This window comes from Lactuca saligna, chromosome 7, assembly GCF_052625555.1.
Source record: "Lactuca saligna cultivar CGN05327 chromosome 7, ASM5262555v1, whole genome shotgun sequence".
Taxonomy (NCBI): domain Eukaryota; kingdom Viridiplantae; phylum Streptophyta; class Magnoliopsida; order Asterales; family Asteraceae; genus Lactuca; species Lactuca saligna.
Window position 1 is genome coordinate 150802013 of NC_136423.1, and position 16869 is coordinate 150818881.

Sequence of the window (16869 nt, forward strand, 5' to 3'; positions counted from 1 at the left end):
AAAAAAAAATTCCATCCAAAAAACCAAATTCAAATTTTAACTATTTATCAACAACATAACATGCAAGAAATATATAATATGTGAGAGTCTTAATTAATAAAAAATATATATATATCAAAATTTATGGTTTTAATATATATATATATATATATATATATATATATATATATATATATATATATTCAGGTTCATTTGAGACCGTGAGACAAAATATAAAAATAATTCTAAAATGTAAAATAAAAGGAAAATCCGAAAATTCTTTTTTTTAATTATTATTTTCATCACTTTAATTACCTAAAAAAACAATAAAAATAAATAAATAAGATTACCGTTTTTTTGAAAAATACGTGAAATATTCTAATAGAATATTACATTGTAAATATTCTAATAGATTTTTAGAATGTTAGAATATTCTACTAAATTTGTCAGATATGTAAAATATTCTAATATTCTACTAGAATATGTAAAATATATATATATATATATATATATATATATATATATATATATATATATATATATATATATTTAAAATTTTTTTTTTGGTTTTTTTTTGGAAAATATAAATGACGAAAATAATATTTGAAAAAAAAATCTAGAAAATTTTCAATTATTTTGCATTTTAAAAATGTTTTTTTATCTACAAAATAAGTAGCTAGTATTGCATCTCACGATCTCACAAAATTAAATCGTCTCACATGAACCTAACCTTATATATATAATATGTTTGTAAGAGCAAGTTTGTCATCTAACCTCAATTGTGCATGTGACCACCAACATGATTTTATATTACTGGTTAAATTTAAATCAGTCATTTTATATATTTTTTTAAATAACAACCGTATTTGGTTAAGAGGATAAATATTTTGTAATTTTTTATGTTTATAAGACCATAATATTATATCTAGTTTATTTTTTTTTTTTAAATTACAACTATAAAATTTCAAATTAATTTTGAAGTGTTTTAATTTGAATATTATAAAAACTATTTGGCTTCTTTTTTTATATTAAAACCTGGCAATGATCCATACTCCATGATGAACGCGCAATATTTCCAAATAAAGCAAGCAAAGTTTTCCCTTTTTGAGATACACATGTGACATGAAAAATGGTTCTTTTCAATACCATTTAATATTTGTTCAACTCAAAAATAAAGTTATAAAAATTCATTTGAAATTATATTATTATAACAATTTTCAAAAAGAAATATGTCCTTGTAAAAATACATATCAATCTAACTACATTTTTATCCTCTACAATAGGTGACACTAAATAAATGTTTGTATTACCTATAAAAGTATATATGTTTTATTTTCCAAAACAAGAGTAACAAAAACACCTGTATTGATTGTTTATTTACCATAGAAAGAATGAGATAAAATCCACTCAATTTAGATGGTATTTACATTTTAATGAAATATAACCAAGTTAAAAACACATTTTATAGAATTATAGCTATATTTTTTCATCTATCTTTTTTTTATATATATAATTTTCTTTCTTAAAATGGTCGATTATATTGAAAGAAGAGAGGAGTTAAAGAGGATGAGGTGGCAATTGGCATGTTGGAAGGTGTAAAATAATTGGGTTTTTTAAACGTGAAAATGACGCGCGTAGGCGTAATGGGTTTTATTTTTGAAAAGGTAACGTAAAATGAGCGGGAATAACAGTGGAAAGGGTGGGGAGGGTTTGGGTAACCAATCATATCTATATCTCACATTACCTTTATCAAAACAACGTCGGTGTTACGCTGTCATGATTGTATGAACTTTGATCATAATTGAAGTTATATTTATTTATTATTTACCACAAAGGTTATACTTATTTGTTTAATACTTGAAGATCCTATACTAAAAAAATTAGCTTTTTTAATATTATTAAAACGTTAGTAATGCTTGTTGTGATGCTGACATGTATGGATTTTATAACCTTGACTTTATTATATATAGGTTTTGATGGCATGGGTTTTTTATTTTATATAAGTACATTAAATATAAAAACAATATTTATGAAACCTAATCTAACCAACATCTTTTTTATTATACTCGTTACAACGGTTATAACGTAGATCAAAGTTTGAGATCACGTGAATAAAAATTGTTTATGGGTTTTTAAGTACTAGATCTCGTGTTTTGATGGGGACTTTGGTGTTTCTCATCTCGTAGGAAATTTTATCTTGAATGTATCTAATGATGAGCATTAGAACCTGTGAAATCGGAACCGGATTTAATAAAATGGTTCGTTAGCGGTTCCTTACTTATAGCAAATTGGAATTGATTTCAAAACCGAATCGGTTCCACAGAAAACCAGAACCTATTTTTAAAATTATATAACCACTTGAGTTGTGGTGACTTGGTGAGGCATGTGGAAAATATGATGGATAACCTATTGACCCATGTTCAAATCCTGGCACCACTCAGTCCTTGTGGCCATGAAGGTTCGCCTGCAGTGACTCCAGGGCATGAGGCAAAGCTTTATGTTTGCAGCGGGGGATTAGTCGGTGCGCGAAAGCTGATCCGGAAACCCTCGTTAGGGAAGTTCCCTTTCCATATATATATATATATATATATATATATATATATATATATATATATATATATATATATATATATATATATATATATATATATATATATATAAAACTCACTCATGTGAAATTGGAATTGCTTATTTTTTTTCATAATGTAATTTAGTGTTTTTACTTTATTTTAAATTATTAAAAAAAAAAAAAACATATTTTTGTTAAATGTTGAATCATATACAAGCTTCAAAGACAACATATCAATGTTTTGCATTTTTCTATGTTCAACATGTTTTATTATTTTGTCTCGATTTTTAAAATATCGTAACTCGCTAATATGATGTGGTAGTTGATTTTTTTTTCAACATGTAATTTAGTGTTTGTACTTCATTTTAGAATGTAACAAATTTATTTTGGTTAAATTTTGAATCATATACAAATCCCAGAAGACAACATATCAATGTTGTGTTTTTTCTGTTTCAACACGTTTTTTTATTTTGTCCTAATATATTCAGGAGAGCTTATGAAATCATTGCACGTTAGACTAATGTCTCTAACCAATAAATGTTGAAGTTAAGTTCTATGTTTTTATTTTTAGGATTTTTAGTTTTGAGTGAAAAATGAGGAAAAGAAAAAAAAAAAGTGAAAATTTGTGAGAAAAAAAAAAAAAAAACATATAAAAGAAAAGAAAAATCTAATGCAATGCTGTAAAAATCGAATTTTTGGCTTTCTGGACTATGGACTCACCGAGTCCACTGGGGGACTCACCGAGTCCAAGAGTAAATTCATCCAACTCGCCGAGTTTGTTCCTCCACTCGACGAGTCGGAGCCCCTGAGTGCAGATTTTCGATGTTTTTGGCTGGAATTGGATTAGAATCATTACCCTAAACTGTTTTTGAACTTATAAACTTGTTTTTGATGTGATAATGATCATTCTAATCCAAATCAAAAGATAATTGTCAAAGGTTTCATGTTTTGTATTAGTTTAACGATTAGGCTAATTACATGATAATTGTTTTGTCTTGTTCATATGAGTTTAATCTAGATCATAGTTTTTATTGACATGTTTGTTTTTTTATTAGATGATCTAAATGGCCTTTAATGGATTTCATAACTTGTCCTCAAGTTATGGAAAACCAAAAGATTTTCTTGTTAATGACTCTTTAAAATTCATGAGTCATGTATTTGAAGAGTATTTTCCAATAAATTGTTTTATGAGCTCCATAACTTGTCCTCAAGTTATTGATGTCCAAGAGTCTTGCCATTAAAAGCCATGTTAAACTCATATGTTATAGATTCCAAAAGTTTTTTGAATTGTTTAAAACTTGCCTTCAAGTTTTGAAATTTGTAAAGTTGCACTTTTGAATACTTTAGTTCCAAACCCTAGAATTTTAAATAGTTTAAAGTTCAACTCTTATACTATTATAATATTATAGGTTTAATATATATATATATATATATATATATATATATATGTATGTATGTATGTATAAGAGTAAAAGTCAATCTTACCGATAGTAGGCCTCATTCACGGAGTCGATCTATAAGGGGGTATAAGGTTACCGCCTATAAAATGATAGTTTAATGGGTGTCCACTCTCACCCACCACTTCCTTGACTGGTGGAGGGTCGTTAGCCGAACGGGTAGGATAGGACTGTGATTATCCCTTCATTAAAAGTATAATGATAAATATAAAGTAACTAAACACTTATAAATTCTCAATCTTAGTTACTTTAGGAAAATGTGAATATGGTGCTAACCCATGAAATTACACTTTGTAACTTACCAAGTCGTTGGTGGAGCGTGTGTGGTTAACTGGCCCACTAACATAGACTAGTAAGAGTGGCAAAGGGTAAGTTAATGTTTATCATAGATTGGTGGAGCGCGTGTGGTTAACCGATACATTGATTTGGTGATAAAAATTAAGGGTACCAAGTTAATTTGCATGGTTATTCACACATTGTTTGTGATCCTCGACATCCTAGTCACAAACTTGAGAGGGTACAATATAGATTTGAACATGCCATTGGAAAGTTTAATGAATCTCAAAAGATCTAGGAGTTTCAATCAAATTAAAACCTAATACCTATTTTGTTTTCATGGTGGAAATTGGTGAATCGTCATTCGTCTACCTTCAAATATTTTATAGCTTTGATTATGACATCCCTCTTCCAAGTTATAAAATATTGTGTTGGGTCCTAGCCTTAATATTTCATATTGGGTGTTATATTAAGGACTTAAATCAACTAACTTGAATTTCTCCCATTGTAGATGTCTAGATCAGACAATTATGATATTCCCAAATCCCTTGGAACAAGCTTTTCTAATGAAGATGATGTCCCGCGATTGGATAATGGAAATCATACTTCTCTTCCTCCGCCTCCTCCAATTATTCTCCCTGACCCACAAGCTCGAAGATTTGAAATAATTCAAGGTCACTCAAGCCCTACTTGTAATGAAACATGAAGATGGAAGGCCGGTGTGTACACATGTCTTAAAGATGAAGGCACACATTGATAGGCTGAGAATGTTGGGTGTTATTTTCCCAAGGAAGTTGGCTATTGACTGGGTTCTTCAATCACTTTCTGACTCATATAGTGAGTTCATTAAAGACTACTATGTGATAGATCACAATATAACCCTAATAGATCTTACTTATTTGCTAATTGTTGTTGAATCAACAATGATTTGGTGCATTGGTCAATGAAATTTGATTGGAAGGTCTGTCTCTCAAGCTAACATGGACATCCCATAAATAATTCCTTCTCCTAAAGGAAAGGAATCGACCATGGTCAAAAGGTTTGATCATAAGAGAAAGGTCAGTGTTGAGATTGTTCCAAGTGAGCCTATGTGTTTCTATTGCCATAAAAAAGGGACGTTGGAATTGAAGCTGCCCTGACTACCTGAGAAAGTTAGTCAGAATGCACGGTTCTACTTCAGGTAAGTCTACCTAACTCTATTAAGTTCCTAATTGTTGATTCTTAATACATGATGTGACTAGGTTGCATTTTGACGTTTGGAAAGATCAAGCAAAGGGAAGGAAGCTTAAAAGAAGAGTATGTTGAATCTGATCGCGAAGATGGATTTCAATCGCATGGTTTGAAGATCGGATTTTTGAGCTATTGCTTAGGAGTTATGATAGCTTGCTAGGAAATATGTAATAGCATAGTTTTTCACCTGTAATTACATTGTAAGGAACGAAATTCCATATTTTATAAATAAATAAACATTGTTTTTGTTTTATATCTCATTGCAATGGCATTTATGAAAAAATGATGTTTGTATGTTTCTAGCAATATTGGAAATATGAATTTGATTCTTTCTTATGTTAGCAAGTGCCTCACTTGTGCTAAAGTAAAGGTAGAATACCAGAAGCCCTCGGGATTATTACAACAACCAATAATACCCGAGTGGAAATGGGAAAGGATTACTATGGACTTTGTGACCAAACTACCTAAGACAACAGATGGTTTGGATACCATATGGGTAATAGTCGACAGGTTGACAAAATCCGCTCATTTCTTGCCAATAAAAGAGTCATACAAGATGGAAAGACTGATAAGAACCTATATCAAGGAAATCGTGAGACTCCATGGAGTACCAATATCTATCATCTCAGATAGATATAGTAGGTTTACTTCACGCTTTTGGCAATCACTTCAGAAAGCTATGGGAACACAACTTGACATGAGCACTGCTTACCACCCACAAACGGATGGTCAAAGTGAGCGAACCATTCAAACACTTGAAGATATGCTTCGCGCATGTGTGATAGACTTTGGAAGGTCGTGGGATACCCACTTACCTTTAATCGAGTTCTCGTACAACAACAGTTATCACTCAAGCATCAAAGTTGCTCCATTCGAGGCATTATACGGGCATAAATGTAGATGACCGTTGTGTTGGGATGAGGTAGGTAACACTCAACTAGCCAGAGGATAGACCCTAAGCAATGCATTAACAGGAACGGAAATCATACGCGAAACGACAGAGAAGGTAATTCAAATCAGAGGTTGACTACAAGCATCACAAGACCGACAGAAGAGCTACGCAGATAAACGGCGAAAGCCCTTGGAATTTCAAGTTGGAGCTCGATTGTTGTTAAAGGTCTCTCCCTGGAAAGGGGTGATTCGTTTTGGGAAACGGGGAAAACTAAACCCACGATACGTTGGACCCTTCGAGATTATTGCCCGAATCGGTCCAGTGGCTTATAGATTGTAGCTACCCGCTGAGCTTAGCAATGTACACCCCATGGTCCATGTTTCCAATTTGAAGAAGTGTTTATCCGACGAGACTCTCGTCATTCCATTGGAAGAGATCGAAATCAACGAGAATCTCCTGTTCGTGGAAGAACTCGTTGAGATCATGGACAGAGAGGTGAAGCGTACTAAGCAAAGTCGCATTCCAATAGTGAAGGTTAGATGGAAGGCGAAAAGTGGACTGGAATTCACATGGGAACGTGAAGACCAGATGAAGCAGGAGTACGCTCACCTATTCTCGCATTCTTAATTCTAGCTTCAAAAAGAGTTTTGGGACGAAACTCCCTCTAACGGGGGGATGATGTAACAACTAGGAATCTTGATGCTTTGTAAACACTTAACAAGGATAAAATTGTAATTAAAACCCAAAAGCATGTATTATGTTTTCCATCAAACACTCTATACAACACTCAAATAGTCAACAAAATGTTGGAAACCCTAGAAATCCCGGTTTAAGTCCAATATGGACTAGGATTTCCTTATTGGGCCTAATGAGCCAATAAGCTTCCAATTTAACTATTTTGGGCTTATAACTCTTAAATGGGCTCTAATTGGACCCACTTTCATGAGACTTAACCTTTTTGGGCCTTCTAAGCCTAAAGTGGATTAGTTTATCTTTAATGGGCCTTATTGGGCCATAACAAATCCAAATAGCTTTAATGAACTCAAATCCATTCCTTTATGCTAAATTTGGGTCATGAACTACTCTAAAGGCCCAATGGGTCGAAAATCATCAAATTGGGCCTCATATTATGGACTCAAGCACTAAAGGCTAAAATCTTTTTTCTTCTCTCTCCCTCTCGACCCAAATAAATAAATAAATAAAAAGAGAAAAGAGAATAAGAGAGGTTGACTTTTATATGCCACCTCATAATTGTCCATTGGAAACCCATGCACAAATCCCATACTTCATGCATGTCAACTCATTTTATCTCTTCTCCCCTCTCCTCTTTTATCCTCGACCGAGAACCAAACACACACACCTCTTCAAACTTTCATCTCAAACCCTCTCAAGCACATCCTCTTCTCCATCCAAATTTCGAGATCTTGGAACATTTCAAGGAGGCTCTTCCATAGGAATCATCATCTTTGGTAAGTTATTGATTAGATCCATAACCTAGTTTCTCTATTTCATCAAAACTTCTTCCTAACTTATATAATTTTCGTGCTCTACTCCTTAAAAGCTTCTTAAGTTCGAAATCAACCCAAGAAAGCTTGTTAGGGCCGAAAATAACTTCAAACTCTTCCATTATTTCTTCAAAACCAAAAACAACAAACAAAGGTGAGTTCATACCCCTTTATTTTTGGTTTTCATATGTTTTATGGGGGAGAATACAAGTAAAATGTGTAGATCTATGTGTATGTGTATGTTATGTGTGATTTCATGTGTTTATGTGGTAAATGTATGCCAACAAGGAAAGAAATCTCGAGATCTATGACTCAAGGAGGGAATTATACGTGATCTAGGATGTATTACATTTAACCAGTCAAGAAAAATTATCATCTAAGGTTATAATAAACATGTTACAACATAAAACTCATTTTTGGGCTATTTTTGTCAAATAAACAAAAGTTGGGTTAAAAGTTGTCATTCACGGTTTTTATAAGGACCAAAAGGGTCAAAACAGTTAAAATAGAAACTTTTATGAATATTATGCTCTTCAAAGGACTAGAAATGTAAATTATAGTCCATTAGACCAAACTTTGGGCTTTTCAGCCCATAGGCCCAAATTTTGCGAATAAAATGGGTTTTAATGGACTGAAATGGTAACTTTCTCAAAACAGTGGGTAAAAAGGTAAATAAATCTATTTCATGGGTTAAAATGACCCCTTTTTGCCAAAAAGGATAAAAAATGTAAAGTTTTTGGATTTTGGGTCAAATTTGTAAAAATTGCAAAAAGTTTGGACTATAAATGAAAATCTTTTTACTAAAGGGATTGAAACTGCCAAAAAGTAAACTTTGGGCTGAAAGTGACATTTGAGCCAAAATGTCTAGAAAAATAGTTTAAGGACCTAAAATGTCATTTTTCTATAAAAAAGGACTAAAGTTGTCATTTTTATTAAAGAAGGGTTGAATAGGTCAAACCCATATTTTTGAGTTAATTATTTTATTATTAAGATTTTTTGGTCAAAAATATAAAATTATAACTTATGAATTTAGAATGAAAAATATACATATTTTTTCATAAATCTAAATATCGTTATAAAACGATCAACACACTTTGTGCCTATGCGATACAACAAATGTCAAACAAAATTCTCAACAATTATACTATACTTAAAACAAGTAAATATTCAGAATGTTGGGCTTGAAAGATTCAAATCATGCTTATTGGGCCTTCGTGACCCATTAAACATGACTTTTGGGCCTAACAATAATAATATATGTTATTTGGGCCTCTTGTGACCCAATTACATGCTTAAGGGATCCTCAATGGCAACTACTTAATGTTGGGCCTTAGTTGCCCACTAGTATTGCTAGTAAGGTCCAAATAAATCATATGCAAAATAGGCCAACGCGTCATTCGTATACTCGACAGCCTTATATAAAAAACGCGATTAGTAGGACCTAGTGGTCCTTTTCTCCTCGTCTGTTACACTTACCTTCTATTCAAGTAAACAAAAACCAGGTTGTTAATCAAGGTTAATCAAATTCATTTGGATTAAGTGAGTAATAACGGGCGACAAGAATAACTGTCGGTCGTAGTCTGTAGTTATAATCAGAGTCTCCTGAAGGGAGAGCGAGAGTTTGTCTATAGATCTATACGGGGGTGACTCCCCCACACTTCAGTTGTTCGCTACAGTTAGACTCGGCCAGTCTAGGGTGACCAAATCTTAAGATCAATTTTCGGTGTTCAAAAGAATGCCAAGGCAGATGAACTAGTCATTATCATGCATGGTTATAACAACTCACATAATAAATCCAATACTATCTAAGTAATCAAGGAAATTCATAATCATTTGTCGTGACAGTATAATAAGTTGAAACAATCATACTATTTTTATCGGAAAACATCGAGTTTTTCGAGGAAATCAACATTTTTCACTTATACTTTCAATAACTATAATGCAAAACTTCTCATATATACACGTTTTGAAATCATTCATGCATAAACCTATGGATCTTCACATTTTTGCATAAACAATTGTCATTTCAGAAAATATCAGATTTTTTTGGGTTTTATAAACTACACAAAGCATTTTCATACCAAACCTGCTTATGAACTCACCAATATTCTATATGTTGACGTTTTTCAAAATAACTTGTATTCTTAGGTAACAGATAAACCGAAGGGCAATACGAAGTGTGTTAAAATGTTATGTTTTGAAAACTCTCAAACAACTTATGCTTTGGATATGTAATATTTAAACAATATACTTGATGTGAACAATGTCGGTTGTAACGTGTTAATGCATGGTGATGCTTATGTTATGTTTCATGTATATTCATTGTGATGATATTTCAATTTAAGTCACGTGAGCCCTCGGACGTTTCCGCCGTCTAGTTCGGGGGTGTGACATATAGCTAAGAAGAGGAGCCATGAATTGTTGAAATGGTTAAATCAAGAAGATGAGTCATACTTTGTTTCAAAACAATTCTTAGATTCATACTCTAATATTGTAACTTGAGTGACATGTCTTAAATAAGGTTTATAACACTTTTCAAATGTAGAGTAAAATGTTTTCTACTCTTGAAATTTGAAACTGGTAAGTTGTGATGTTTTGGATAAAACAAAGACCACCTAAGGCCAGTTGTGTGAATTGTTTGTCTTGATAAAAATTCGCACTAAATCTTGAATATTTGTTGTCAAGTAATGGTATTTGACAAAGAGAAACTTATATGTCAAGAGGTCAGTGGGAGTCTTAAAGATCCTGAAAAGAATTTCAAGAACTAATCAAGAATAAAATTTGTAGTTTATCACTAGCACACGACCTGAGTTTTGTACCATATCGTGCCGACATAATTCTTGTTTATGTGCCTATTCCGGTAAAATTGACTATGTATGTGAGTCCTATGAGTTCTCAATTGTCCGCAGAACAACTTGGAAGCAATGGTATGCCCTTGTGCTGCCAGGTGGCAAGAAAAGTTGAGCAAGTTCAGTCTATATGAGTTTGGATTTGTCACCAACCTTGTCTTGTGATTATGGTTTTGAAAAATTCAAATGGGTAGGAACACATACACCATAAAATCTAAGTGTCATAAGGTTTCTCTCCGATTCATGAAAATGATGGTGAGAAAACGCTTTCACTAAGTAGATTTTAAGTAGATAGCAATTGTGATATTTGCATTCTCAAAGTCGTTAGTGGAGCGTGTGTGGTTAACTGACACATTAACATGAACTAGTGAAAATGGAAAAGGTCTAAACATTATGATTACGACATCCCTGTTCATAATTGTTTAGACACATATGTGAGCTATCTAATGAAAGGTGTATGATTTTGAGAAGTTTAGGTAAAGTTTTATCCAAGCATCTCGTATAAAAAATCTGAACTTTGGTAATGAAAGTCAATGAAGCATCGATTTCTAGAAGTCCAGCTAATTTTTGAGTACGTGTCAGAGCTGGTGGGAGCATAAGTGTTATGCTGGTAAGATAATAATTATTATGCTAGTGGGAGCATAATTAATTATGGTAAATATTGCAAGTTAGCATTGTTAATTATAGAAAACAAAAGTTTCAATTCGTGAAGTTGCAGGCGTTGAAAAAGTTGTTTTTCTATAATTAAGGGAGAGGGAATTATAATTCATTTCAAATCTAAAAGCTTAAATTGTGAGATTTTAATCAAATTTAGTCATGATTACATTATATTCGTTCTAAAATTCGATTATGATTACAACATCCCTTTTCATAATCTGAATTTTGAGAGCATAACAAATTATAAGAAATATTGTAGCAAAAGACTAATCAAATATCATGTCTTTATGTGAGACATCATGAATCGTGTCCCGTATGCTTCGGATATAGGATCGATTACATGTGTTATAATATTTATCTGTTCTAAATTTTCCAAATGCCTAGGGCATTAAGAGGGAAAAAGGAATAAAATCAGATATGACTAAAATGATTAAGCAATTGTCAAGGACAATATGAGGTTTACATAATACTGGTTTCTCATGAACAGTTGGAAGTATGGTGTAAAATTTTGGAGAGGGGCCATATTAAAAAATCCTGAAAAGAGGCAACTCTTGTTCAGAAGTAAGAGTCAAAATAGGAATATGGAAATGGTTCCATAGGAGGAAGTTATTCATCAAATTCGTGTAAGATTAGAAAAAAGCTTAATGCGAGAAGGATGTTCAAAGGAATGTACTTTGAATGTGAGACTTCGTTTCCATGGGATTGATTTCCATTGGAATACTTCTTAATGTTTGTTGCCAAGTCTTTGTGACTTTTGTGCATAGTTATAGAGGACCAATGCATATAAGTTTAAAATCTAACCGATTACAGTAAATGACAAGAATTTGATATTCTTACATTTACGGTAAGGATTCGGGATTGTGAAATGAGCATCATTGGAATCGTGTTCAATTGATCAACTTCACAAAGTAAGGATCATAGACAAATATAGTTTTCATACTTTGAGTATGGCATAACTATTGTTTAGAAAACATAGTGCATCATTGGAGCATGGGACAACTATCGTTTTAATTCAAGTATTAAGTTGATTATTTGAAACATTATGCAATGAATAATGTGTAATCAATATGGTGATTAAATAAAAGTTGTTTTATTTATATTCATAAGTTTTGAGACCATATTGGATTATATTATTCTTGTGTTTCACTTTGCATGTTTTAACTTCCCGAATAACTAAGTTATTCAAACCATCCACAGTCGATCATACTTTGGAAGTAGGTATTGAGGCAATATTGTCATGAATGGGTCTGTAGTTTGTCTGGGACAAGGTGGTTGCAGTGTTCATGAGTGCTCCTGGAATGAGATTTGAGTATTGGATTCAACCCATGATCATTTGAATCACTTCATGGATTTTATCATGAGTGATCATGAGACGATAATATCTTATATTCATCAAATGGAGACGTGTGAGTTGTAGTTGCGAGTTGGTTGCACATTGACATATGTAAACACAACCAGTAACTTAGTTGTTATTAAACATATCGTTACGTGTGATTTTATGAGTAAGTACAAGCACTTATGGATCGAAGTTTATCCATTCCTTTTCCCATTGGAGGGATAAAAACGATATTTGTGGGCCCCTCATTGATTTAGTGATGACACCCCTAAGTGCTTGGCCAATAACGAACTGATTTGATTTGTTCAATTAGTCAATCGTTATAAATCGGAAATCAGGAAACCACAAATGGACAGAGAGAATGATTATAATCCATGTCTCAGTCCATATGATATCTGGAATGGAGGAATATATGATCCCTTATCTAATGGACACGTCATATGACTAGGTCAGAGTTCGACAACGGATTTAAGAGCTACGATTGGTAGTCGGGATCTTGGAGTTATACTTGAATAATAGTTTTAGACTTATCCAAGTGGGAGACTGTTGGATTAAATGTCTAAGCCCATAACTATTATTGTTATGTACTCGACCCGAGAGTAGCATGGTCCATTTGGGATGCATGACATCGGAACAAGTGGATAGATAAGTGAAAAAAGGTCATTTGTGATTTATATTAATATATTATAAGTTATAATATATTGATACAAAATCATATTATTTAATTAGTATTGATCAAGAATTAATTTGGAATTAATTTTGTGATCAAAAGAGACTAATTGAATAAATAGGGATTTATTACGTAAATCATTCATTCTTATATATGTGGGCTTGTGATCAATTGCCCTTCATGTTGGGCTTAACCCATGTGGTAACCTATGGATACTCCATGGAGGTTAAAACCCATGGATCATGAAGGAAATGGAAAGTCAGGCACATTAGGGTTTACATGGTGTAACCCTAATGAGCCACGTTATATAAAGGATCCCATGGTTCATGAAATGGAACTAGTGGATACACATAGTGAAGGTAAGGGCCGATTTCATAGGGAGAACCAAAGTTACCTTCTTCTCAAGTTATTCCATTTGTTGGTGGTGGTGTGTGATTCCATTTGAGGCTTCCATACTACTGGGGCTAAGCTCTTAAATGTTCAAGACTTCAAGCTCCATCAAAAGGTATGTGATCTAACTAGACTATTGTAGTATAGTTGCTCCATACTATGCTAGTTAGGATGATGCTTTGGAATTTTGTATATTTGCATGTATAATAGTGAAAACATAGATCCAAGGCACATAGGGTTTCATGCACACCATAGGAGTGTTAGAATGCTCTAAACCCAACACATTAATGGCGGCTTTTCTACAACTTCAATAGTGATAATAATAGTTTCACATAGCGGATTGGGAGCAAGGAGAAAGATTTCTAGGTCAAATGTCTCTAAAGCACAGATAATGGTGGTATGCCACATAGGGTAGTTGTCTCGATCTAACTTAATGCTGATTGAGGGAATTTAGAAATTGACAAGAGAAGAATTTGTAACTAGGCCAAGCAGAAGAGTAAGAGTTGCCATGGAGTGAATCAAAAGAGAGCAAAAAATTTGGAAGCTCTTGATACCATATAAATACTGAGAATGATTTTTGTATCGATCAACTGTTGATTACATGAGAGAAATAAAGACTATATATAGAGGTTCACTTAACTGATTCCTAAACACTAGGTCAAGCTATTTACTGATTTAGTTTACATAGGAGACTTGTACACACGTATATTTGAATAAGTAAGAGTACCGTTGTCATTACACAATTGTTCTTCAAAATATTATTCTTTAAGGAGGTGTTGCATAAACCCTATGAACTTTAAATGTATTATGTCATCTCTCTCATTGTTGCGATTGATGAGAGTTAGTGGTAATTATAACATAGCTTATGGCCAAAAACTATGTCTGTATAAGCTTACTCGATGGGAGGTTAGTGGTTACAAATTTGCTTACATATATTTTGGTAACATGATGAAGAAGTTTTAGGGTTTTGATGAGAATAATGTTTCTAAAATCAATAAGTATTTTGGATTAGCTTGAAAGATCGCGTGATGTAACATCCCCATTTTCACGACCAGAAAAGACCGGTTTTGTTTATGCTTTATAAAAATCAGAGTATTTATTTTCATAAAAAATTTGCGGAATTTGTTCCCAGAAAAATACGATAAATACGTTATCAAAACATTTTTGAAGAAACATATTTTATTTATTTTAAAACGTTTGGGATGTCATCGTCAATACAGGAACATAAGCATAAACGGAACTTACATTTATTTACACTAGTGATCTACATCTCTTTAATCTCTCAGTGTAATGTCACTTCGTATCGACACCTCTGATATAAATAAACTGAGTGGGTCAGGTTGGGAAACCTGATGAGTACATAGGGTTTTCAACCCACAATAATATAATTATTATGTTTAAACAATCAAACAATCAACCCAATTACCCATTCCCATTATCTTCTTTACTCTTAAGGATTTATCCTAAGAGTCATCTATCCTGTAATCGTTTATTCTGAAGTCCCTTACTTCCAGGGTTATAGGACTGACACTAAATCCATAGCTACCAATGCTCGTTCGTAAAGCACTAATTCCATAGTTGCTATAGTTTATTCATCGGGTACTAAATCCATAGCTACCGGTGCTTATCTAATAGGTACTAAGTGCATAGCTACCAATTCCTAACAAGTACTAAATCCATAGCTACCAACGTTGATCTAATAGGTACTAAGTCCATAGCTACCAATTCTTATCAGTTAATAAGTCCATAGCTAGCAGTGTTTGTCCAATAGGCACTAAGTCCATAACTGCCAGTGTTATTTATTAGACACTAAGTCCATAGTTGCTTATGTTTACTCACATCATATTTCTCTCTCATCTTTCATCTACCCATGTCATCCCCCAACATATTTGTATATGTAAAATACGTATACAGTTTAAATCATTTAAAACATGTATAAAAACGTTCATCCAACATAGATAGCAAGTACTTAGATAATATGCACACATAGCATGTAATTTATATAAAATAATTCAGATCTATATGTAAGATGAAAGTAACTATGCACTCACCTGAAAGGTGGTGACTCAACACTCAGACAGCGCTTCGATACTCTCAAAACAATTTTCCTTCGATAAAACCTAGTATCAATACCACTAGGGTTTAGTCTAACGTCAATCGCGACTAATTAATAGTTTAGCTATTATTATTATTATTTAAGCGTTAAAAAACACTCAATATAACTCATAATAATAGCCCAAATAATTATTTTAAGGACCTAATAACATTACTATAATTAATTAGAAACTATATTAAAAATAGCGTAGGCATAGCTCACTTACAACGAGTTTTTCGCAAAAACCGGGCTTCACTGGAGCAGCGTTCCTAAGCCGAAAGGCTCTTTTCTTGGGACTCCAGGAGCCTCGGGGCTTCCTTCGGGTGCTAGGGGGTTTACCTAGGCTTTTAGGGGGGGTTAGGGAGCTTAGAGAGAGAGAGAGGGAGAGAGAGAGAGAGTGTAGAGAGAGAAAGAAATGTTTGAAAGGTGTGTGAAATGGAGAAACAATACACTCTTATTTATAGGGTGAATTCCTGACGCACTCGCCTAGTCAGTGCCACATGTCATCATTTGATGGCTTTTCTTGGGGAGAAAGGCTTGGCCCATATTCAGCCACGTCAACCCTTTTGTAGCAACACCATGCCAACTTCTAAACCCTGTAAATTTCGCATATGAGCTTCGATTTCGACGTTCATTTTTTCCACGCGTAGGTAAAATCAAGATCTACAACTTTCATTTAGACTCCATCGGCTAATTCTCGACCGGTCTTAAATTTAACAGTAGGAGGTGTTTAGACTGCTAAATGACTGCGAAGAATTCGTAATTCCTTCATACGGAATCCGTTTTCGTCCATATTTTTATCGTTGAGTTCCTATTAATGAGATCTTCAACTCTTATTTAGGTCGCGTAAGCCAAAAACCACTCGAACTAAAATTCGAGTTTCGGGTCGTGCATTGCTAAGCCGAATCTTAGAAAATTCATAACTTCCTCATACCAAGTCAGATTTGGGCGTTCTTTTTATCGA